This window comes from Melanerpes formicivorus, unplaced genomic scaffold (genome assembly GCF_026170545.1).
Source record: "Melanerpes formicivorus ecotype bairdi unplaced genomic scaffold, bMelFor1.0.p_v2 SCAF_51, whole genome shotgun sequence".
NCBI classification, from domain to species: Eukaryota; Metazoa; Chordata; class Aves; order Piciformes; family Picidae; genus Melanerpes; species Melanerpes formicivorus.
The window spans coordinates 4,020,726-4,046,738 of record NW_027142403.1 but is presented as its reverse complement, the minus strand read 5'-3'; the positions used below and the strand labels follow the sequence as shown (position 1 = coordinate 4,046,738).

At 39.9% G+C, this 26,013-nt stretch overlaps 2 protein-coding genes across 5 annotated transcripts in view; one reads left to right on the top strand and one right to left on the bottom strand.

Moving 5' to 3' along the window:
- Nucleotides 1-26,013, top strand: part of CMSS1 (cms1 ribosomal small subunit homolog) — a 234,937-nt gene that overhangs the window by 29,716 nt on the left and 179,208 nt on the right. The window lies entirely within an intron of this gene.
- Nucleotides 1-26,013, bottom strand: part of FILIP1L (filamin A interacting protein 1 like) — a 198,020-nt gene that overhangs the window by 27,344 nt on the left and 144,663 nt on the right. The window contains exon 1 of one of the 4 annotated variants that reach the window (XM_068160670.1): nucleotides 10,763-10,888. The exons of the other annotated variants lie outside the window; for them this stretch is intronic. The gene's annotated coding sequence lies outside the window, so the exon portion shown is untranslated. Of the gene's footprint in view, nucleotides 1-10,762; nucleotides 10,889-26,013 lie in introns of those variants that run through there. 4 annotated transcript variants of the gene reach the window in all.

The window sequence follows — 26,013 nt, the reverse complement described above, 5'->3', positions numbered from 1 at the left end:
TGTTCCTGCTGAACACTGGTTTTGATACAGACCAGGATGCTGGTGGCCTTCTTGGCCACCTGGGCACTACTGGCTCACGTCCAGCCAGCTGTCCATCCAGACCTCCAGGCCCTTTTCCACCATGCTGCTGCTTTGCATCCACTCTGCCCCAAGCCTGTAGTGTGGCTCCTGTTTCTTCTCCTCTTTCTAGATTTAACAGCTATTTCAGGTATTCTTTGAAGTTCGTATCTATTACTGTTGGCATTTCAATGGCATGTAATTGTACATGTAGCATGACTGTTAATCCTTTTCATTCTGAATCTAAATGCATCAATAACCTAACAGGCTCATGCAAATACAGCTTGGATTTTGTTAGGTAGTAGTTTGAGATTTTTTTCATATTACCATGGTGCATATTCATTCCCCACCCCCTTCTGTCTCTCTCATCCTCTCTCCACGCTGCCTGTAAAGTTGGAAATAAAGCAAGTAATTGCAGATGTAACACCAGAATTTGGAACCCTTCAAATTTACGTCAGCCAGGAAATTATAGTTTTGCAGATGGAAAGCTTTCAGAAGGAAATGGGAAGATAAACCGCAAGAGATGTTGTACAGGGGTCAAAGCAACAAGGCTGAGGCACAACTTCTCAGTTACTAATCCAGGTCCTGCCTTTGACTTTTCTTCATCTTTAACATTTAAAGTTTTGTGCCTGAACTGAAGATGTCTCAGTGTGGAAAAGCAGTGTTGATTTACTGCAACAGATTATTTGAGGAATTAGTATTAACTGAAGAGTTTGAAATAGCATGGTAACCACACAAAATAGACAACTACAGCTGCTGCTTTTCAATACTGCTTTTTTGTAATTCACTGGCAGTGTCCCTGAAATTAGTTCATTTGATTATTTGATGTTGCATGCCAAGTTTGATGGGAGAGATCCTGTGTCATTATGAACCTGAGCTTTGTTTTAAAATGGATACTTTAAGCATGACTTCTAGAACTTAATTACTTGCCCACAGTTGCTGAATCTTTAAAAAAATCATTAGTATTATAAACCATTGAATGCTACAGAGATAAAAGGACAGTGTTATTGCTTTACTTTTATTCTTTCCCATCCATGGGTAGGTCTGTCTGGAGTGTCAGGACTTTTGCATATCCTTCCCATTGCAGCCTGCTGCTAGGATTTAACATGTGAAAAACTATAGCAGAAGTTAATCAAGCTTCTGAAAACCCTTTTAGAGCCCTGCCTGCCTTCCCTCTATTCTGTGTGAGAAGATTGGGCACAAACAAATGTAGCTTGTCCAAGTTCTGGAAACTTCTGGTCAGGCTGCTACTAGCACCAGTTATCCCATCCATACCTGTTTGGTTTGTACAAGACACATACTACTTAGTTATCCCTGCCATGCTATGTTTATTGTTGATGGAAGTGTAATGGTTGGAGGGATGAGTTTTTATCTCAGCTATTTAATATGCATCCCTTCAAGTGACTGAGGGCTTTGCAGAAGTTCCCATCCCCTGAGTAAGTCTGTTCCTTCAGCTCTGTGTAAATTTGTTATCCTTAAGTCATCTTTTCATACCTTTCAGTTTAGTGCTAATACTTGTTTTAGAATAAAAGAACTATCTGGAGTCTCTTCCAGCAATTTCCACTGATAAATCCTGTCTAGAATTTGATTGTTTGTGGTTTTTGTTTTAAATCCTGTGTATGCCATTGCAGTCTGTAGCTTCAAGGGTGACCTCTTTTTTGGATGCTTTTTCTGAGGGGCAGTTGGGAAAGTAAGTGCTTTTCTGGTATCTGATTCACCTGGGGCAGTGCTGTTACTGCTGTCTTGACCAGAACTGGGCATAACTGTGCAAGGATCCAGATAACTGTGCAAGGATCCAGATAACTGTGCAAGGATCCAGTTCTTACAAACTTTTTTTAACTTCAATTTGTTAATGTTTTTGGTATGACAGAAAATGGCACTCAGCCAACAATAACACATCATGTTACTCAAAGGAGACTGGTTAGTTCTAAATGTCATTTTCCCATAACATTTACATGAACTGGATGATCTCTAAGACAATTTTAACAAACATTTTATATAGAAATAAATGCCTGGGGCCACATTTTCGTCCATGGGCAGAATAGGCACTATGCCTATCTTATACTAACCCTAGCCTTATTTGTATGTTATCAGTCATCAAAAGTAGTGGTAAAATTTAGAACTTTCCATACTGCCAGAGTCATTTCCTCTGTTGAACTGAGGACGTGGTTGCTGATGATCCTGGATAAGCTTCTCAGTCAGAGAGTGGTCACGTTTCTCAGAATCACAGAATACCCTTCCAATCTTTCTAGGTGAGAGTGTAGTTGCAATGAGATGGCCCAGCACCCTGTTAAGTGAGTCTTAAAACTGTCCAGTGTAGGGGAATACACTCCTTCCCTTGGGAGATGATTCCAATGTCTCAACTGCTCTAATGGTGAAAACCTTTCTTCTAATAGGAATCTCCTCAGGAGTAACTTGTACCTCTTGTCTTTTCCATGTGACTGACTCCATGTAAAAAGAGAATCTGCATCCTCTTGGTAGCCACCCTTGATGTACTGGCACACAGTAACAAGGTCTCTCCTAAGCTTTCTTTTCTCAAGACTGAACAAACCCTGTGCATTCAGCCTTGCCTCATATGGCAGGCCTTCCAGTCATCTGATCATTCTTTTAGACAGGTGTAAGTTGGCTGCAAACTAGAATGTGCTTTCCACATGATCAATGTAAATGGCAAGAATTTATCTGCTGAGATTGTGGTTACAACTGCATAGATTGAACATTGTAAATTGAATAAAGCTACTTCAGTACTTCATGAGACTGTGTGGGAGGACTGTGAGTTTGGATCATTTGGAGGAATGGGGCTGGTTAAAAACAATTAGAGAAACATTCCTCAGGAATGATGAAGGTGGTGTCATTCCTGTGCAGGTGGATAAAATTCCGTGACTTCTTCAGAGCCCTGTTTGTACTTGGAACATCTTTATTATACACATACATCCCCAGAAAAATAAGAAGCTCTTTCTCTAATGTGATGGTTTCCTGAAGGAGCTCTGTATGTGTATAAGAAACTGAGTGTTTGAAGACTGGGTTTGGGTGGTACCCTATTCATTATTTTTTTTTTGCAAACCCCATGAACCTTAATTGTTACCAAAAACCAACTTGAGATATTTACATTCTCCTTAATGCAAAGTTGCATGAAGCACTGTAGTTGAGGAGTTACAATAAGGAAAACACTTTCATGAGATTTGCTATTATGCTTGCAACTATTTATAGCAGCAAAGACTCGAAGCAATGAGAGCAGTATTAACACTAATGCCAAGCAGAGATTTCACTCTGAAGCTACGTATGCATCTTTTTCCTGTAGACTTGATAATGGGAAGGTGTGCATTCTCTCCAGGACTGACTTGGCCAACACTTTGTCTTGGAGAGCACAGGTGAAAGAGAGGTTAAAGCAATGCATTACAGTGTAGTTAGCTAGCTAAAGATGGCTTTGAAGCTGCAAGCAGTGAAGAAGGCTGCTAGTTTCTTGCTTTGCAGCACATGACCTTCAGAAACCGAATTAAAACTATTTTGATGGATTACAAATTGCTTCTGGGTACAGTTCTGTGTATTGAAGCTCTGAAGTTCTGAGGACTTTTCTTTGTGGGAGATAATTCTCTTTCTTGCTATCTGTCCTAATCCTGTTAAATTTCTTGCTGTATGTCTCCTATATCTGGATGTGTTGGGACTTGACGTGTGGGATGTTTGGAAGTTGCATTTTCTTTTGTTTCAGTAGAACCTCGGGCCACATTGCCCTGGGAGCACTTGGTGACTCATCTGAAGGTCCTTAGTCGGTGCACGTTTGTTTAAAGAGTGTTAGTCCTTAGCACAGGGGCTCCTGTTCAGGATTTAAGATTACACAGTTTCTCCAATTTTATCCTCTCTTTCAGCTACAGGATAGGAAACCACAGAATATTAGGAAGAAATGTTTTACAGTAAGGGTGATGAGACATTGGAACAGGTTGCCCAGGGAGGTTGTGGGTGCCCCCTCCCTGGAGGTGTTCACGGCCGGGTGGGAGAGGGCCTTGAGCAACCTAGTGTAGTGGAAGGTGTCCCTCCTCATGGCAGTGGTGGGGGCTGGAATTAAATTATTTCTAAGGTCCTTTCCAACCCAGACCATTCTTTGATTCTGTGCAGGGGAGAGCTAAAGGTGATAGAGATTTTGTTTAACAGCTGTAGTTCTACCCAACATTTACTTCATAGATTTCATTCAGATATTTAAATAATAATTTAAGGGGACACTTCACCTGTGATGAATTAACTAAATAACATGTTTTTTTTTCTCAGATCTATTGATTATGATGTGTTCAAGTAAGACTTTTCCATTCTTCTTCAGCCTTGGTAGTTCACTGCATTAAATACCCCAAAACACCACTACTGAAGTTGACTCCTTTAGTCATATGTCTACTCAAAGGGCCAATAAAAGTTTGTATTTAGAATCAGCTTTTTATTTTCTTCCTTTTTTTTTTGGAGGGGGTAGTTACTTCCATTGTATTCAGCAGCTGAAGTGCATGCTCCTTGCTTTGGAAATAAATACTTTTCTATTCCGTAGGAAAAAATTCCTAAATTATTCAGATGAAAAAGTTCATTTAACTAGTCCTAACTATTTTATAACCAATGTTTTCTTAAACTCTTTTAAAATTGATTTGGACAGTCTTCCTAAAGCCAAGAGAGATACTTACTTTTTCCATCTTTACTCGTTTTCCAGGTTTTTTTCTCTGCCTTTCATAAACTTACAGGAAAAAGGGTTGTTCTTATGTTGAAAGAGGAGGATCCTGTGCTTGTATGCTTCCCCTGCCCCTTCACATGAAGACTTCTAGACTCCACATGTTCCCTGTTCTTCAAACAGCTGTCAATTCAGTCAAACATTCTCTGCCTTGCTATTGTACCCCTAATTGATTTATAACCTAGTATCATTATGGGACTGAAGGGCATTTGGCTGCATGCCTTACTTGGTCTCTTTTCTTGCCTCTTGGCTGATGATCAGTGATGTTTGGGTTCTATTTTCCTATTTTCAGATGTTGCTCTGAAAATGAAGGAGCTATAGCGTGCTTTCATGCACAGTATGTTTCTGATGTAATACATTTTAGCTTTTATCATGGATTTATAACATGGCTTCAAATGCTGAAAATAAAAAGACACAATTCTCTCTAGAGAAATTTGCCAGTTATTTGGTTAGCCTAAATATTTTGAGAGGGTCACTTACAGGTTGTAAAATATTACCTTGTTGAATTGTGATTCCCTTCAGCCATTTAATCCTAGTTGAAACAGGAGATAGCGGTAATCACGTAGAGGTTTAAGCAGAGGATGGGAACAAAGCAAGGGCAAGCAGACACTTTCTGAAGAGGCTACTCCTTTGTATTCCATGTTATGTTTTCTTCCTTCCTCCTTTACAGGAGTTAGCAAAATATGTGAGCTTGAAGATTATTGTCAGCTATTGTCTGCTGCTTTCCCAAAAAGGAATCAATGTGCACATCCTAGCACAAGCCTAAACATTCTCCACAGCCTGGTGTTGTCCCAGCATCACCCTCATAGGCAGTCTATTTCATCTCTCCTGAAATGACCTATATTGAAGCTGCACTTGCTGTCTTCAGAGGCTTTTTATCCCCCTGTTCTGCTTACACATTTGCAGGCAAATGCACATACTGCTTTATATGTTTTTAGATACATGTATGTTAGCATCTGCAAGGTTCATGGTGATCTTTTCATTGGAGTCAACTCAGTGTATCATTTGAGAACGACACGGGGTGCTAATGAAAAGACTTTTCTCTTTATATGAAAGATTATGTGGTACTATTTTCCTAGTAAAGAAAATGCTTCATCTTTCAGCATGAAAAAACTGCATTTTTCCCACAGCCAAGTTAACATGTTCAAGATTGGATTCCAGATCTTTAGGTCAAGGGTTGGCTACCCCAAATGTGGAGCTGTTGTACCCCCAGGTTCAAGTGACCAATATTTAAAAATAAACTAGATTCCTATAATTAACCTTCCTCTTTTCCAGTTAGAAATCCAAACCATAATGGCTTTAATGAGTCTGAGAATGTGCTTGACTGAAAGGAATATTTTGAAGTAGAAAACAACAGCAACAACAAAAAAACCCTATGGCATTTATTAGGCTTCATATGAGAAACCTTTGTGTACCTAAGCAGGACAGGATCATGTTTGGGAATGTGGTAGGTGACATTAGTTTCATGTAGGCCAAGCTTAATGCTGAAAAAATGTTCTAATTTTCTTCATAATTTGGCTTAATAACTGGAAGCTATCAAATTTTACCAGAATACTGATTAATTCCATAAAAAGCTGATGGAATTCAGTCAGCTTATACTTTCTCTTAGATGGCTTTGTCCATGTGCTGAAATCTGATATGTCATTGAAGTGTGAGTTTTATGAGAGCATTATTTTCCATTTTTAAGCAGACAGTCTTGTGGTTTCGTTGTTGTTCATTGTTTGGGGTCTTTTCTTTGGGCTTCTTGTTTGTTTGTAGTTATTATTACTACTAAGGTAGTTATGGGCTCCTTTTGCTCAGCTGCTAGGAGCGTGGATGTGAAGCAAAAGGGATGAAGTTCTGCTTAGTACCCACACTCTGTGGACATAGTGCATAAGACCCTTAATGGGAAGGTTGTGAGTTCAAGCCTGCAGTGGGCAGTAGTGTCCTCCCTACTCTAGTCATGAGGTCTGTGGTGACAGGTTGGACTCGATGAACTTTGAGGTCTCTTCCAACCTTAGTGATACTGAATACTGAAAGGTCCCCTGCCCAGCTGAAGGCTGAAGTCATCCAGTTGTGTTACATCATCATGATATGCACAAGGAGTTGTGCCAGAAAGGGTAACTTCCAAACCAGACAAGTATGTGCATTTATCAACTTGAATGACTAAGGTTATAAGATTTTGTGTTGTGTTGAAATGCTGTTTAGCAAAGGTTGGTTTGGCCTTTCGTCCCCCAGCTTTCCATGTTGTTATTAAAAGAGGGTCATGCAGTGATGTTGCTGGGCGTTCGCTCAGCTAGCATTCATTTGTTGCATGAACATTCACCTCTTCACTGTCACCTCAGCTCTGTTGTTCTGGTGAGGAGGCAGTGCATTGGGAGGTGTTGTTTTTGTACTGTTTTTAACTGGAGGTACAGACTGCCTCAGAAAAGTCTTCAAATCTGTTTTCCATGAATTTATGAACATGAGTAAAGTGAGCTATGAGTGCCAGAACGTGCTGCATTGGTCCATCAGCGTGAGTGCTGTTACTGACCTTCCAGAAACACCATGGTGCTCTGGACATGCAATCAAAGTAATTTTTGTCTCACTGACAGAAAACTCAGCAAACCTCAAAATCAGCATAACATACTGAGAGGTGTTAAGCCTCAAAATGCCCATTATCTCACTTAAATCACAAGACTGGGCACTACAGTTAGAATTTTTCAGCTATGCCTCTTACTCTCTTGAAGCTGAGTAATACAATTTAGTGAAGGGCTGCAAGCTTTCAACTGCTTCAGAAAAGCTCAACATAAACCTCAAGGATGCTATGGCAGTACCCATTCAATATGACACAAACCTAAGCAATTCAAAAGTTGTTTGGGTTTTTTTTTTTTTGTTTAATTGGTGAGGTGTAGTTTCTAAGTTCAAGTCAAGTTGATGACAGGGAACTGTTTATGAGTCAGAAGTTTGATAGGATGTTTTTTAAAGATATGCTTTCCTACGGTGTGACCTCCTCAGGATTCTCTAACTTGGATCCATTTTAATTGCTTCTTTAATGAGATATTGTCAAGTAATACCACACCCAGGGACTGAGAGAAGCTGTTCATGGGAGATGTCCAGAGGAGCAGTGGCTGCTCATTTACCCATGCCAAACTACACCTGGGAAAAATTTTTTCCTGAAGAAAAGGAAAAAAAAATGAAAACCAACCTTTTCAGAACTGCCCCAGAAGGGAAGGTTTCCGAGGCTAAAACCAGGCTGGGTTTTTAACCCATGGCAGTAGCAAATGTGATAATTCATCAGAGTATTAGGTAAATAACATGAAAGTGCTGTCACTCAGCAAAAATCAGTAACAAGTGTAAGTTACATCCTTTGGTCTTCTAGATCAAATCTCTGAAACGTCTGCTGTCAGCAGTTACGTGACATGACAGTGGAGGGAAGTGACGGGGAAGGAAGAAAGGGTCAGTGCAGCTCAGTTCTGCAGGATATACTTGTTCTTAATGTTATTTCTTTTTACTTTGGATACTATAAAAAGTTATTCTGAAAAGAAATATAATTGAAGAAGTGTGGTTGCTGAAGACTGAATTATGTGATAATCATTTCCCTTTACTGTCTCCTTTTACTGTTAACTGATGCAAACTAACATTTTAATGCTTAAAATTAGGTCTTTTCAATACAAATTAATAAATCTGATAAAGCAGAGGGGTGTAACACTGGGGGAGGGAAACAACCATGAGACATTTTAATCATCATGCCTCAGTCTAATTACCTTGGACTTTTACCAGTATAAATGAGAGCAAAATTGGTCCTGTAAGTATTAAGTGAAGAATGTTTTCCCTTTCAGTCTAAGGAAGACAGGCTATGGGAAATAGAGTTCTTCTGGCTTTTGATGGATGTTATGATTCTTAATAGGCTAGTACAGATGGTACTTTGGATCGTGCTAAAGCAGTAATTAATGATAAATGTTACCCTCCTTCTGTGCTGGATTTAGAGTAATTGAAATAGTTCCTTACCTATGTGTATGCTTTTTTCCCTTCTAGTTACTTACTGCCCCTATCAAATACGTACATTTATTGCATGTGTAGCATTTCTGTGATCTTCTTAATCATAATATAGTCCTTAGATTTCAGCTTATCCTTTCTACTCAAGACATATTTCTTGAGGTCTGTTATTTAACTTTGGTTTGTAACATACCTTTTCATAACATAACTAACTTTGCCACTTAATAACTTGACAATGAATTTCTTATTAAATTTACCGGTTATAGGATATATAGGAAATAAATCAATTATTTATCAGCAAAGCATTTAAAAACACATTTACCAGGACACATGCAGGTCTGCAGACAGGACAGAACAGTGAGCAGAAGATACTGTAAGGGGCTTAGGATACTGCTCTGTGGTATTGGTTTTCTACTAGAAACTTATAATTGCTCTGATTGCTAGAAGGCTATTTTATTCTCTGTATTCTATACAGTGCTCTCTTCCCTGATTCTATAGCTAGGCAGATGCAAGGCTTTAACAGAGGTGTAAACTTTGCTTGTTACAAAAAAGATCCTCTTGGAAATATGGATGTGACAATTTATCAAATGCCAAGGTTAGTAATACACCAAATAGCTCAATTATCTTTAAAAATTAAATGCCTTTACATTTTTAGACGTATCTAGAAAATAACTACTTAATATTTTCTTCTTGTTTAAGGGGAAAATACAGTCACAAAAACTTAAAAATGTTCACATGTGGTATTTTGACTCAATCTGTAAATCCGTGTGTGCTTTACAGTACAGCAGTGCATATGATTGTATCAGCTTTGACTGATAAATATATGCTCAAGAAGGATTTTGCAGGATTTCAAACATCAAATGAAAGGGGGGGGGGGGGGGGAAGAAAGCCCCTTTCTGCTGTCCTTAAGTTTAATGGTGATTTCATTTTGTGTTAAAGAAAATGAAAACATACGAGAAAAAACAGGTTTCACTTTTGAGAAGAGTTTGACTTTAAAGGTCTTAAGGAGTCTTAACTTTTCTAACATTTTATATCGCACATAAGACTCTGGAGAACAATGCTTGGTAGTTTGAATTTGCAAGAAGTAGGACAGTACAATTGACTTAATTGCAGGTGCTCCTATAAACAAGGATTTGACAGGGTTTGGCCTTTAATTGAGGGCAGTGTAATTTTCTATCCTATGCAGATGTGAATTATGAACACATTAAGGTCTAATCTCTCAGGGTGCTCAGTGCCTTGTCTGAACTCTTTTCCACTCTCTATTTTTTGAAGTTAATAACTGCAATACTGTTCAGCATCTTGCTGAATAAGCCTTTAAGAGACCAGTGTGTTTTCTGATTTAGAAAGCTTCACCATTTATTTGAGGACCAGCATTTAGAGTGTTTTTTTCTTCAAAATCTGACTGTTTTGTCCTGTTGTGATTTTGACACTTGCATCCAAGACACAGAAGAGGGAAGCAGTGTGTAGGAGTTGAAAAGTTTGTTAGTAATTAGTTAGAGTTGTGTTTCTTTCAGACACAGCATAGTCTTATTGCAAAGCAATGTTTGTGGCAATTTAAACATCCCTCTGTACACTACAGCAAGTTGTTCATAAGTATAGTAGAGTGCTTAGAGACATACATGCATACATGTCTGCTAATATATAGCATGTGCATATAAATGCAGCATAAAAAGAGGCAGTAGCTCTACCTAATAGATTACAATACTCTTGGACGCTTTCCACAGCTTGAAATGCAGTCAGGATTTTATCCGATCATTTGGAAAGTGTGTGAATTCCTAACTACCTCCTTCTTTAACATTAAATTAATTCCTCATCTCTTGGCACCACAGGATTTTTTTTCAAATACAGTTTTTTAACACTTGAAATAATCATCCTAATCTAAGCCATCAGCTTTTAGGAGATCTAGAAGCTGTTTGGGGGCATTTCATTGTATCTCAGTCCTCACCCCTTGTTTTTTTTGGAAGAGACTTTTCAAAAAAAGGATCTCAAGAGGAGAAAAACTGAAGAGCCAGTGCCTGCCAGAAGTTTGCTTCCCACCCTCTGCCTTACCTTGCGCTCCTGGACTATAGAAATCCTGGGTCAGCTATTGCTCCATGGTGCGAGGCGTTCAGCTGTAGCATCAGAGCTGTGAGCATTCCAGCAGTCCTACTAAACAATGAGAGATAGGCTCTTTGCATGCCCCAAGCCTATGGAGCATTACGTCATTGCCTTCCCATATAAGGCACTCTGTGTCTGACTGGTGTACTTTAGTGATAGCCAGAACTTAGAAAGCTTATTAATGTGTTCTGGCTCCAGCTGACGCTCAGGACTGTGTGAAACATTTCATTTGTCTACCAGTTCATGGCCAAGAAGAATGTGCGGAAGGTTTGGGTTAGGGCAGTTCCTTTCTATTATTGATAATAAAGTCATTAGAAGTTGTTAGCTGATTAGTTATAATGTTTTGCACTTAGTCTCACAGCCTGGAGTTTGAGAAGGGAAAAAAAACTAAGTTTCAGGTAGTTTGCTTTAATTATATGTTTAAAGGGAGCTTTCTCTTTTATCTTACTGTTTTGTTGGTTTAATATGACAAATAATGTGAGTTTAGCTGAATGCTTCAGAGGGTGATATGCACATCACACCTTCCTTTTTTTTTTGGTCCCTGTTTCTGATCCCCCCCTCCCCCTTTTTTTTTTGTCACCCCCCTTTTTTTTTTAACCTTTTTTATGCCACTCCTTCCCCCCCCCCCCCTTTCTCCCCTCCCCTTCCCCTCCCCCTTCCTTTTGTCCCTTCTTTGGTCTTTTTTTTTCATCTGTGCTTTTGTTTTTCCCCTTCTTTTAATCCTTTTTTTCTTCATCCCTTTTGGGTCCCTTTTTTACTGGTCTTTTTTTTTTTTCCTTTTCCCCTTTTTTCACTCATTTTTCTCTCCTTTTTTTCCCCTTTTTTCTCCCCCCCCCCCCCCCCCCCCCCATGTCCTTCTGTAAAGAATCAGGGTCCTCAGAGGATAGTATTTTATTTCCTGATGATGTAACTACAAAACAATTCTGTAAGTGATGATGGGAAGGCCAGATGAAATCTGATTTTTTTTTTCTCTTCAATGTTTTTCCTACAAACCCCTTTCCTTTTCATATGTTTGTGTTTCAGCTAACACAATTAAGCAGTCCAACCAACTATTTTTAGCAAGAAGGTCATAAAAAAATGAGTCGTTTGTTTTTGATATTTAGAAAAGAGGCAGGGAGCCAAAAAGTAGGATTTCGATTGAAAAACTGAAAACATCTCTCTTGTGTTGCCTGTCCGTCAGCGTGCACCCTGAATAAACACTGAGAGCACAAGGATGAAGCAGTTGGAATGGACACAAAACCTGTTGTTTAAATTCCACTGAGGCTTAGCAGGAGTTAATGAAATAAACTAGTTTGTGTTGGTGGGTAAAACAGACCTCTGAAAGGCGTTCTACTCTATTTTGTGTAGCTCTGTTAAAGTGCACCCACAATTAATTGATTTGCAGCATTTGAATTTTAGTCTCTGGACAAACTGGGAGGTAGCTTGAACTGTCCTACTGCCTACACTGACATGAAGCACTTGACTTATTTGGGAGTGTTTTCTGTAGGTATGGAGATAAATGATGCTTAAAATATTTGCATTTCATTAAAAACACAGATATCACTTGGCTAGCTTATACATATTTGCCTTGAATGTGGCCTGAAAAGGAGACTTATTCTTTAGTTACAACATTCTGCCAGGACTTTGCATTGTGACTGGGTAAAGACTTACTAAGAAGCACACTGCTTGTGTGTGTGGATGATCCTACTGTGTTCCCCTTGTAAGTTTCTGAGGAAGTACCTAGATGTGCAATTGACCAGAAAATATCCAAATCTATTTAGTAATGCAAAACTTGTATACTGACAAAATAGTGTTGGAGGTACAGGGATGTCTTCTTTGAATATTTAGAATAAACCTTTATTTAGAATAAACCAAACCAGGTTGGAAGAGACCTTCAAGATCATCGTGTCCAACCCATCAACCAATCCAGCCCACCCAAACCGCTAACCCATGGCACCAAGCACCCCATCAAGTCTCCTCCTGAACACCTCCAATGATGGCGACTCCACCACCTCCTTGGGCAGCCCATTCCAATGGGCAATCACTCTTTCTGTATAGAACTTCTTCCTAACATCCAACCTGAACCTCCCCTGGCAATATACCAATGGATAGACCAGAACAATATTTTATTTCCTATTTTAGAGAGATTTAATAATCATATGCAAACAAAACAATGAAATTAGCTTGTCTTTAAGTAGAATTGTACCATAGGTTCCTGGGCTAATGTTTTTAGGAGCTAACAGCGTGGATAATTTGGGTTACTTAAAAGTTCATCTGGATGACCTTGGTATGGAGAACATGGAGTTGACTTCATCTTTAGCTGCAAACTCATCCTTTCTGCTTGGACTGTTTGAAAAGACAGGACAACTGCAGGGGCAAGATACTGCCTGAGAGCAGGCTGTGGAGAGTGCTGTTCCCAATTAAGATTTGCAAGGGGGCGTCAGTTAAATAGATCCATGAAAGGTAGCTAGGAGCTAAGTGTGCATACATTCTTTATGTATGCATGTGTGTGTGCAAGCATACAAAGAGGGTGAAAATGTCTGTATTTTACTTGGCTATTTTTTTTCCTTTCCTTCCCTTTGCAATTGCTGGTTGTGGGGTTTTTTTTTGGTTGCTTATTTGGTTGGGTTTTTTCCCCTGCATCTTCCTCTTCACCTGCACACCTCTCTAGTCTATCTCTATCTGAAAATTGCCTGCATTTTTGTCCTCCCACGTGAAACATTTGTTGTAGACCATAACAGCTTTGAAAAAGAGGACTTCTCAAAAGTTGGGAATGAAAAATGCATCCTTACATTTCACTGCTATTCTTTGTTGCTAGGAAGACAGCTCAGATAGTGCTTGTGGTAAGTTTATTGGCAGTTTGGGGGCAGGCTGGAGCAGGGAATAGGGAATGCAAATCCTCTTGTTTTCTGAGTCTGTGTTTACATGTAGGGATGGCCAAAGTATGAACTTCCAGTTTCTTAATTCTCTGTGATGCAAAAGTGTACGTGCCTCAAGAGAGAGACTGAATTCCTTCTGTATTGTCACAACTTAGTAAAGGACAGAGTACAGTATTATTCCTATCCCTGTTAAGGAACTTCATCATTAAAAATTCTACATTTTGGAGTACTTGTTTATATCTGAGGAAATGAATAGAGTTGCTGAGAAGCATTCCTTTATGCCTTTTTTACAGTGTCTTTCAGTATCTGTAGGTGGAATCCTGACACTGCTGAACTTCACCAATGGGGAAAAAAAGGGTTTGAGCAGGCAAATATGCCAGTCTCATGTTCGAGCAGGCAGATATGCCAGTCTCATTGTCCAATGCTCCCTGAAAATGAAATTGGTTTCCTTAGTTACTAGCCATAGTTGTTCAGAATTGGTGCACTTGCAAGTATTCTGATGGCAAAAGAAGCTGTGGATTTGTAGAAATTAGAGACCAAATAAAAGCCTTATTAGATCATTTGGTGCATTCCCTGACAATGTGAGGCTGCGCCCAGCAGACTGCTTGCAGTGGCTTTCATCTAGTCTCTCTGCTTATTGTTTGTATTGTTATTTGTGCCCACATTCCCTGAGGATTTTCCTTGGAAACACAAAAAATAGAAGCTGGTAATGCAGAAGATTGTAGCAGTCATGGAAAAGATAGGACAAATAAGCTAAAAGACTTTGAGGTTGTTGTTAGACTTTATCTTCAACTATCTGAATTCCTCCTGCTACTTCTTCTCTTTCCTTTTTCTTCCCAAGGCAATTCACAGCAGCAGTTCCAGTCTCTTTAAACCCATAACCTATCTCTTGCAGCATTTGACCCCTTCCTTTAGCCGTTTTGTATCTAAGATAAATAAAGGAAATTAGAACTTGGGCCTCAGTTCAACAAAGCACTTAAAACATAGTCCTGTGTATTTTTATTGAAAAAGAAAAGAACTTCAGCAGAAAACTGCTTTTAATGATATATTACAATGCTTTACTGAATCAGACTCTTGGTCACATTTGCTTCATGTAGATATTGTTGAAGCTCAGGCTTGTGAAATTCTCTGTGGGGTCTAAATCTTTAGGTTACTTCCATTATTCCAAAACCAGACATCTACAAAAGTGCCAACACTGTCAAAGCTTTTATTGGCATTTTACATGGAACACAAGCCCTATGAGGAAAGACTGAGGGAGCTGGGGTTGCTCAGCCTGGAGAAGAGGAGGCTCAGGGGTGACCTTATCACTCTCTACAACTACCTGAAGGGAGGTTGTAGACAGGCGGATGATGGTGTCTTCTCCCAGGCACCCAGTACCAGAACAAGAGGACACAGTCTCAGGCTGCACCAGGGGAGGTTCCGGTTGGATATTAGGAAGAAGTTCTATACAGAAAGAGTGATTGCCCATTGGAATGGGCTGCCCAGGGAGGTGGTGGAGTCGCTGTCATTGGAGGTGTTCAGGAGGAGACTTGATGGGGTGCTTGGTGCCATGGGTTAGCTGTTTGGGTGGGTTGGATTGGTTGATGGGTTGGACACGATGATCTTGAAGGTCTCTTCCAACCTGGTTTGGTTTATTCTAAATAAAGGTTTACATGACTTAAAACCATTTGCTTTTGTGGAGGTGCTCTACTTAAGCTTTGCAAGTGATACTGGAGAACTGAAAACACGTGCAAGACTGACAAGTTGAGCTTTAATGATTTGCATAAATGGGATCTGCTGTTTAATGTTTTAATAACTCGTGTGATTTCAAGGATTTATCACCAGTGTAGGCTCAGCCTTGTGAAGTCTGTGGGAGTTTTAACATTATCTCAGTGGAAGAAGTCTCACTTTTTATTTCTTGGACTGATTGCATCCTTCAGAAATTCTCTAGCCAATCTGTCTTTGTTACTTCTCCCAGCATTCATAATTGACATTCTCCCAGACTTCATCAGTGAAGTGTGATTTAGTGTTTTCTATCCTATGCATAGAGTAATTTCTGATTATTACAAAGAGAAATATCGAGGCTCTTACGGGTAAGTGAGGGTCTGAAATGCACTGGCAACTGATAAATTGTGTGTAGAAGGCAAGGGGGAGAAGTAGAGGGAAATTCTGCAGATAACCTTTAGATTCATGTGTCCTTTACTATGGACCATGGATGGAAAGAGATTCGTATCTTTGTTACTGTGTGTTTTAAATTTTTTTGGCAGCACAGAGAAATATTTTCCCAAACTCTCCTATTGTTTGCAGATTACATTATTCTCCCTTTTTTGGCAGATGCAAATGCAACTCCTAGCCAAATATTAGGGATAATTAGATCCCTTTTTGTTGGGCGCCGCCTTTAGAAGTTGATGACTGCATCTCTTAACTGCTGATGACTTCTCTCCTAAGGAGAACTGGCAACTACTCCATAACTGCTTGAGAGATGGTTTCCTCTTGTGTATGGGACCAAAACATTTTATATGAAAAAGACATTTTCTGCACAGCAGAGCTTACATTAATAGAATCTAATGTGTATGCCTTCCCCATGTCTAAATAAACCATTTATAGCCAAGTAACCTTTTCTCCATGATGAAGTGGAATAGTGTTCTTTGGTCAGTGAAGGCTCTGCATAACAGTGTATTTTAAGGAGCAGCTTGGAGGTTTGTTTTGTTTGTGATGTTCTGTACTGAGATTTTTTTTTAACTATCCCCACCCCCCTCAAGTATGCCTCTCCAGTGGGGCTATTTCTGGGAGCACAACAGCCATTTCAGTAGTAATGTAATAGCATAAGTGAGTTGTAATCATCCAAAGGCTGCTGCGGTGAGGTACCATGAAAGGTATTAAGTTCCACATCTGGGAAAATCCTTGAAAGTAGAACACATTTTCAATGCCTGTCTTTAGTCACTAGACCTCAGAAAAAAATATGTGACACTGGGTAATTAGCTGCCTACTTTTTTTTTCCCATCCATCTTCCTTTGAAATTCAGTCAAAGCAAGATTCTTCATGTAGAACTTCAGGGAAATGGTGTGACTGAAACACTTAGAGCTTAGAGTCTAACTTCACATGAATCTCTGTCTCAGACCTTTTGTACATGTTAACCTAAGCTGTGAATTCAGTTATTCTGTTCAAAGTGATCAGAACTCTTTCTGAGCAGCTTAATTATTGTTTGAATAATAAACACAGGAAATTGAGTGGAGTCAGGGGTTTGCATAGACAGAAATGGAATGTGATGTCAGTGGAGGATGCTCCTTTCAAAACTTTGATGCAGGTGAGGCTCTGGAGCACCTCTGCTGTGAAGAAAGGCCAAGAGAGTTGGGGCTGTACAGCCTGGAGAATAGAAGGGTATCCAGTATTTGAAGGGTCCTACAGGAGAGCTGGAGGACTTTTTACAAAGGCATGTATCGACAGGACAAGGAGTAATGGCTTCAAACTGGAAGAATCTAGATTAAGATTAGACATTCTTCCCCATGAGCATGTTGAGGCACTGAAACAAGTTGAGAAGTTGTGGAGGCTCCAGCTTTGGAAATATTCAAAGCCAGTTTGGATGGACCTTGAGCAGTTTGGTCTAGTAGAAGCTGTCTCTACCCGTGGCAGGGGGGTTGGAACTAGATGATCTTTAAAGTTCTTTCTAACCCAAACCATTCTATGATTGTATGAGTTGCAGAGGTAGATGAAGTTATGTTAAGTTCCTTCGGTTCCTCCATCTGTCTATCTCTTCCCTTCTTCTTTTCCCTTCATGTTTCTTCACTTGTTGCTGGGTGATGCAGATCTACCAATGTGTTGAAGTGCAAAACCCAGCACAAGTAAAAGGCATTTGGCATTCAGTATGTTCCTTACTGCTTGCACATTTTACAGGAGTCACTTGAGGCCATGGTCTGCTTTGAGGGCACAAGCTTGCAACACACACTTGGGTGAGTGCGGAGTTGAATGCAGCTTAGGAACTGTCAGAAGGCTTGTTGGAACTGTTGATAATTATACATAGAGGAGTACAAAGTTGTTATGCTTTTTTTCTGTTTTAGTGCTTAAGTAGCTGGAATCCAGGATCAGAATGTATCACGAGTCTTACATTTCATTGTCATAATTCTGAGTAGGCTTCTTTTGCCTCCTACAGATTTACTCAGTGAAAATGCAGCTGTAAGAGAGGGCTTAGCTGGAAAGGTTGTAAAAGAATGACTGAGTGGTAAGGAAGGCAAATTTTGGAAGGAGAGAAAGTATTTTTTTGTTGAGTGGCCTGCAAAAGCTGAGTAAAACATGAACATGCTCTTGAGCCCACATGCCCTTCTTTGGGTCACTAGGTGCTGGCTTTTATGTTACAAAACCTCCATAATATGATTCACATCATGTTATGGTAGAGGTCGGAAAGGACCTCCAGGAGATCATCAGGTCCAACACACTTGCCAAAGCAGGATCACCTGGGGTAGGCCACACAGGAATGTGTCCAGATAGATCTAGAGAAGGACACTCTACAACCTCTCTGGGCAGCCTGTTCCAGTGCTCCAACACCTCACAGCCAAGAAGTTTTTCCTGATGTTGAAATGCAAATTCCTGTGTTTCAGTTTGTGTCTGTTTCCCATTGTCCTATCACAGGGCACCATTGAAAAGAGACTGGCCTTGTCTTCCTAACACCCACTCTTCAGATATTTGTCAGCATTAATATGATCCCTTCTCAGCCTTCACTTCTCCAGGCTAAACAGCCCCAGGACTCTCAGCCTTTCCTCATAACAGAGGCATTCAATTCCCTTAATCATCCCTGTAGCCCTCTGTTGGACTTTGTCCAGTATTTCCCTGTACCTCTTGCACTGGGGAGCACAGAACTGGATACAATACTGTAGATCTGGTCTCATCAGATCAGGGTAGAACAGGAAGAGAACCTCCCTTAAACTGCTGGCCATACTCTTCTTAATGCACCCCAGGACATCATTGGCCTTCTTGGTCACAAGGGCACATTGCTGTCCCGTGGATAACTTATTGTAGACAATACATGGCTTTTTTCTGCCTTGATAATCCCCCTCCCTTTGGATTCCTTTTTGAAAGTACATTTAAAAAAAATAGATTTTCAAAGGCTTTCCTTACTCTCTATCATTTCAGTAGCCATGCACTAATCCTTGTTTAAAGTGTGGTACTTTAATTTATTGGGGGATTTTTATAGCAGTTCAAATAATGCGGAGGCAAATGTATCCTATACAGGCTGATTTAGATTGTGGATGCCTAGTGATGTAATGTAACTTGTAAAACTTTGATCCCTTTGGGATTCCAGATTGCTGAGCTATCTGATAGATTCATAGTGCAGAAATGTGACTTGATTGTGTGGTTCAGTTCTCTAGTCTGGAAAAGTATTCACAGAATTTCTTGATCTCCTAGTGTGTAGTCACATGTAGTTCTTTGTGTTAGGCTTGCCCACAGCAGGTACTGTTCAAGGAGTCTCTTGGGCTTGGGGAAATGTGTTTAGCAGACTTGGACACTCATAGCTCCAGAGCCTGCAACAAAAAAATTCACAAAACCCTTGAATGAGGAAAGGGAATACATAGAAAATAGTATGAACTTGGCTTTTCTTTTATGGTAGCCTGCATGAGACTTATCAGAATTAAGATCAGTTATCTTGAACTCAGAAATAGGAAAGTTGTGTCATTATCTGGGAACACTTTTATTGATCTCATGTCTCTGTATGTTACACCAACAGGATGGATTATTAGTAAGAAAGTCTGCCAGGAGATGGATTACATGCTTGAATAACCTACAGATTGCTTCATGCTTGAAAATTTTACTCAAGGAAATTCTCTTCCAGCACCTAAAGACAGAAATTCCTGTTTAGTCCCTAAAATCCTATGCTCTTTGAACAGTCTTCCCTGCAGCCTTCCCCAGTGCTCTCTTGCCTGCTTCATGTTTTGTTTTTTTTCAGTTGTTGCATACTTAGTTTTTAATGTTTTGTTCAGTTACCTATTTTTAGCTGTAAGGATGAAGTTTCTGTTCCCCTTGGTAACTTGGTTGAAAGCTTTCTGACAGAGCATCATTTCTGGCTTCTGTTTGCACACAGTAAACTCAGAAGCTCAGTATAAAAATATTAACATTATTAGATGAAAGATAGTTGCAGTTCATAAAACATGAATGTATATGAAATGTATGATCATGATAACTAGGTAGGATTAATTAAACATAGAATTGTATTGGATTCACTTATGTAGCAGCACAATTTTGCATAAGAGAAGTCTCAAGTGGCTTCATTTGCTGCAAAATCTCATAGCACAAATGATAATTTACAGAATCATAGAATTGTTTTGGTTGGAACTCTCATTGAGTCCAACCATTGACCTAAGATCACTATGGCTGTGAAACCATATCCCAAAGTCCACACGTTTCTTGAACACCTCCAGAGAGATGGCGACTCCACCACCTTCCTGAGCAGCCTGACCACTCATGCAGGAATTTTTTTTTCCTAATATCCAGTGTAAACATCCCCTGATGTAAATTAAGGCCATTTCCTCTCGTTATGTCACCTGATACTAGAGAGAAGACACCAACCCCCACCTCACTCCAGCCTCCTTCAGGGAGTTGTAGAGAGCAGTGAGGTTTCCCCTCAGCCTCCTCTTCTGAAGACTAAACAATCCCAGTTCCCTCAGCTGCTCATCGTAAGACTTGTGTTCAAGGCCCTTCACTGGCTTTGTTGCTCCTCTCTGGACACACTCCAGCACCTCAATGTCCTTCTTGTAGGGAGGGGCCCCAAATTGAATACAGTCTTTGAGGTGTGGCTTCACAAGTGCTGAGTACAGGGGCAAAATCACTGTTTTTCTAGAAGTCTGAAGTGTGTCCAGAGTGGACAGTCAGGTTATACACAGCTTGACAAGAATAAACACTTTAGTTGAGAGCTATAAAATGCCTTTGATTTTGGGACTTGGGAATGTAATTGGAGCCTTAACTCGTAGCTATCTGTGTATATCTAAACCAGTGCAAGGCATGCCCAGAAGATGCTCATGTATGTGGTTTGCTCAGTGGTCAGTGTGGTGGGTGGTTCAGGTTCTTAGAGCAGTTCTGATGGGGATGGGTTTCCCTGGAGCAGAAACACTCAGAGCACAGAGTCTTGTGGAAATTTATCAGTGGCGTTGCTTGGTGAGAGCAGGGTCTGAGTGGGAGTGAATTCTGAAATGATTCCAGACATTTTGGGAATTGCTCTGAAAAGTTTGCATATGCAAATATACCCAAAGGAATTGTGGATACTTCTGAGTTTTTATGGATGATGGTTCCAAAGGATTTTGATTTCTTCCAGCTAGTTATGCTTCAGAAGTGACTGAGGGCTGTTTGTCATACACTAGCTTTAAACACTGTAGCAGGATCTGTTCCACATGTATTGATGTCACAGTATTTGGGTTAACAAAGCTTTGACTCACTACTTTTGCTTCAGTATTGCAAAAAATACTTCATTGGAAGCATCTTCTCTATTTTAGGTAATTCTAAAAAGCAGGGAAGCTGCCCATTTTTGGTAGTGAATTCCTACAGGCTTCAGGGAACAGCATTAGTATCTTAAGTAATAAAAAAGGAAATTGTGTTTGTGGATCCTTTTGAAAGTGTAATAATTTTGTTTCTTTTCAGAACTGCAAGGGGAGCAGGCAGACCAAATCACACTGTGAAGTTTCTGTGTTGTCTTTCTTTAACTGCTTCATCAGATTCACCAAGGGTTAATGAATTCAGAGGAAGCAGACCAATTTCCACTCAGTCTGTGGTTTTAATTTGTTAGAATATAATACACTTAAAAAAAACCAGAAAGAAACTTTCAGGGGTTTGTTGTTGTTGTTGTTTGGTTTTTGTTTGGGTTGGGTGAGTTTTGGTTTTGTTCTTTAAGGGAGGTCGGTGGGAAAGGGAAGAGGAGTCAGGAAGTAGTCCACACAGTCTCAAATGTGTACTTTTCACTTTGGTATAAATCTGAGTTTAGAAAGGAAAATGGCTGTGTCTTGCATTTCTGATTTGCATTATCTTAGGAATCCTTTAGTTCAAATAGAGCCAGCTTGTTGCTCTCAGTTGTATAGCATTGGGGCTGGTGAAAATGCTCACCTCCTCTTCAATGAAGAAAAGTGTTCACTTTGTTTCCCCGTAGAGCACTAGGCTTGATTTGTTCTTCTGATCCTGACCTTGTTCTTTGTCTCTCACTATTCATAGTAACCTCATCAGTGACAGCGTTTACTAAATTGATGCTTGATTTTCATTCATTTGTTGTCATAGAATGGCTTAGGTTGGAAGGGACCTTAGTGATCATCTACTCCAGCTGCCCTGCCAGGGACAAAGATGCTTCTCAACTAGACCAGATTGCTCAAGGCCTTATCCAACCTGGGCTTTAACACCTCCAGGAAGGAGACATCCACAGCCTCTCTGGGCAACCCATTTCAGAGTCTCACTACACTCATACTGAAGAACTTCTTCCTAAGACCTAGTGTAAATGTTCTCTCCCTCAGCTTAAAACCATTTCCCCTTGTCCAGTCAAGGGACACCCTTGTGAAAACTCCCTCTCCAGCCTTCCTGTAGATTCCCTTCAGGCATTGGAAGGCAGCTGTAAGGTTCTCCTTGAGTCTTCTGTTCTCCAAGCTGAACAGCCCCAGCTCCCTCAACTTACATGATTCTTCTGGTGAATATTTCAATGTTTTACTTTTGGTGAATTCCGCCACCCCCCACCCCCCCTTAAAAAAAAAAACCTTCTTGATTGACCTGAAAGAAGAAAGCTGCTATATATCAAGTCTTGCTGAGGTGACAGTCCTTTTAAAACTGTGTGTGTGCATGGTCATACTGTTTCTGCTTTGATGAAACAGAGTATAAACTGTGAAAATAAAGGGTATGTGTTCACTTGGAGTATTTGAATGTAAATCTCAAACACCTTCATAATTCTTTAACTGCAGATACATTGATACAAGTCAGATTTCCATTTAGAACTTCTTTTAAGAAGTACACAAATCTTGCATGTGTTCTTTTGACTCCTGCATTCTGAGCAAATACATAGCTTAAAGTTAACCAGAAAACATTTTTCATGTTCTTATTCATAATACAATCTGGAAGAGGGGGGTGGGGGTGGTTTATTTGTTGTTTGTTTAGGGTTTGGTTTGGGTTTTTTTTGTGTTTAGTTGTTTGGTTGGGGTGTTTCTGTATAATCTGTTACCTTCAAATTTCATCAGGTTGTTCTGGGTGGTTTTTGGTTTTTTTACCTGAGACTAGTTTGATTTTGTGGTGTTAGGTAGTGTTAAGAGCTACAGAGCAAACCAACCAGAAAGGGGGAGGAGGAGAGGCAGCTCTCCAGACACTGAATGGTTAAGAACGAAACGTGCTTGTGCATTTTGAATTGTGTGGTTCACAGTAGGGGATGCTCAGATGTTTTGTTACTTCCAAAGTAACATGACATCATCGTATTTGCAAAGTCACTATGCTATAGTTGTCTTTATATCCAAAAGAACTCTCAAGTGGGCTATCAAATATATGCATTACATAATCAGAACAAAGTCTTTATTTGTTGATTGTACCCTTAGGGTGGGATGCTGAATGGAAGTTGCATATGGAAGATGTAATCTGGCAGAATTAACCATTGCCTAACCACCCTATCAAATACTATGAAGTGAAGCAATAGACTGGGGATAGGATTCATTTGGGAGGGATGTAGCTGAAGCAAATAACATTCTTCAATTGTTTATGAGTTCATCTTCTTTCTTTAAATAACTTTAAAATGTTTTTAAACCAGAAGAGTTTTACAGATATGTTTATAGACTGATTTGTTGAAATGTCACATAGTATTATTCCTGTTGTTAATGCATTCAGAGGAAGCAGACCAATTTCCACTCAGCCTGTGGTTTTAATTTGTTAGAATATAATGCACTTAAAAAAATAGAAAGAAACTTTTAGGGTTTTTTTTTTGTTGTTGTTGTTGTTTGGGTTTTGTTTGGTTTGGGTGAGTTTTGGGTTTGGTTTTTTTGTGGAATATTGGATTTGACTTTTTAAGCTAATTTCAGCACTTTTTTAGAGTTGCTCATTTGTAAGGACCATGTGTACCAAATTACTGTTATGTATCTGGCAGCTCTAATCAGCCCAGGTTTTTAGTAAGACCTTTTTTGTGGAAGGTATGATGTGGAGTTTATAGTTCTGAAGCTATATGAAAGCAGTGCCAGAGTTTGATCTTTTAATTGGTTGTCATGGTATTTTGTGTGACCTCAGTCTAGTTTTATTTAACCTGGATTTCATAAACATCATCTTAAATAAAGTAAGTAACTATGTTCAAAGTCTGTGGGAAATGAGACCAACTTAGTGGCTTGCTACAAAAGAGTCACTATATCAGTGGACAAGGGAAGGGCAATGGCTGTCAGCTGTCTGGACTTCCACAAGGCCTTTGACAGAGTTTCCCACAACATCTATCTTTTTAAGTTGGAGACACTGATTTGATGCATGGGCTGTTTAGTGGAGAAGGAGTTGGCTGGATGGTTGAACCCAGAGGGTAGTAGTCAATGGCTTGACATCCAGATGGAAATGAATGACAAGTAGTATCCCTCTTGGGTCTGGGACAAGTGCTATTTGATATCTTCATCAGTGGTATAGATCAAGTGCACCCTCAGCAAGGTTTTAGATGACACCAAGTTGACTGGTGTGGTAGACATACCAGAGAGATTGGATGCCATGAAGTGGGACCTAGACAAGCTGGAGAAGAGGGCCCAGGTAAACCTCATGAGATTCAATAAGGCCAAATGCAAGGTCCTGCACCTGAGTTGGGACAATCCTCATTTTTGATACAGGCTTGAGGGGATGATGCGATAGAGAGCAGCCCTGGGGAAAAGGACTTGTCAGCCCTTATACCTGTGTACCTTTTAGTCTGCAAGGGATTTTTCAGTACAAAGACTGACTCAACCCAAAAGTGTGGATTCTGCTCTCTTCTCTCTTGTCCTGCTCCCACACTAACTTAGGCACCACCATGAGTCATCCATCAATATTGACTTCACTTTTGAGATGTATTTACTGAAGAGTGGGAACTTGTTGGCAAGTTGTTTTTTGTTGTTAATAAGCCTGTCCCAACAGATCCTCAGTAGTAGTAAATTTGGTTTGGTCATTTCACAGAATTCTCCATTTCTTCTCCAGAGCAGTTCCAGATGGTCATGAAACAAGATACTGATTTTGAAAGTATCAGCCTCAAAACATTCATTGTGTTACCTCATGGACACCTGAGACATAAATGTGTGAAGTTCTGAAGATGCTCAAGTGGAAAGGAAGGCATACACTGAGCAGAGTTCAAATACTTAAAACTTTGTGATATTTTCATCCTTTCAGAGCAGACAGTGTAGTTCTTAGCTTTCTTTTTCTGGGTCATTCATCCACAGTACAGAGCATGGATGAGGACTCAACAGGCTTAATTAACGTAGTTAATACTCATTTCTGATCAGATTAAATGACTGCATCTGTTTTCCATGGGATAGGCTATAGGTGATGTTTAGAATCCTACCAGCTTGCTTTTACTTTTACTTATTAGCAGTTCTGTTTGGGAAAGTCTGGGGTGTGTGCATGTGGCATTTTCTTCCTGATAGTTACTCCTGTAGGGATTTTGTGTTTCAGTCTCCCCATGTGGAGCAAACATGGGGACAAATGGTGAGTAGTTAATTTTAGAGCTAAATGTACATGCTTGTGTTGACAGGACTAGGGGCAATGGTTTTAAACTAGAACAGGGTAGATTGAGGTTGGACATTTGGAGGAAGTTATGTACTATGAGAGTGGTGAAACACTGGAACAGGTTGCTCAGAGATGTGGTAGAGGCCCCATCATTGGAGACATTCAAGGTCAAACTTGATGCAGTCCTGAACAACCTGATCTAGTTGAAGATGTTCCTGTTCACTGAGAGTGATTGAACAAGATGACCTTTGAGGGTCCCTTCCAACCCAGTGCATTCTACGATTCTTCAGTTTTCACTGCAGAATCTGAATAAATAGGAGGCTTTGAGTTGTGTTCTGCTATGTTTTCATTTGTCAATAAACAATTGACACATTGATATCTTATTAACTATGAGGTTGATATCAATAAGGGCCAAAATGCATGGTATTGAAGAGGAGTAAGAACAACATGACATCATTTCACTTTGGGGCCACTGTTATGAGAACTAAGGGAAAGCATTGCTCTGGATGAATTGCAATTGATTTCATAAGGAGACCTTGGAAGTAACAACCATGAAACCTCAGGATGACAACTCCATTTAAAAAACAGATAAAAATAACTAAGCAGGTCCAGGAAGAGTCACTCAGTTACAAAACACAGTAAGATGGTTTTGGGTAGCTTCCATTCTTAGCATGAACTCATCTCTTTAAGGAGCTAACAGTGTCCTTACAA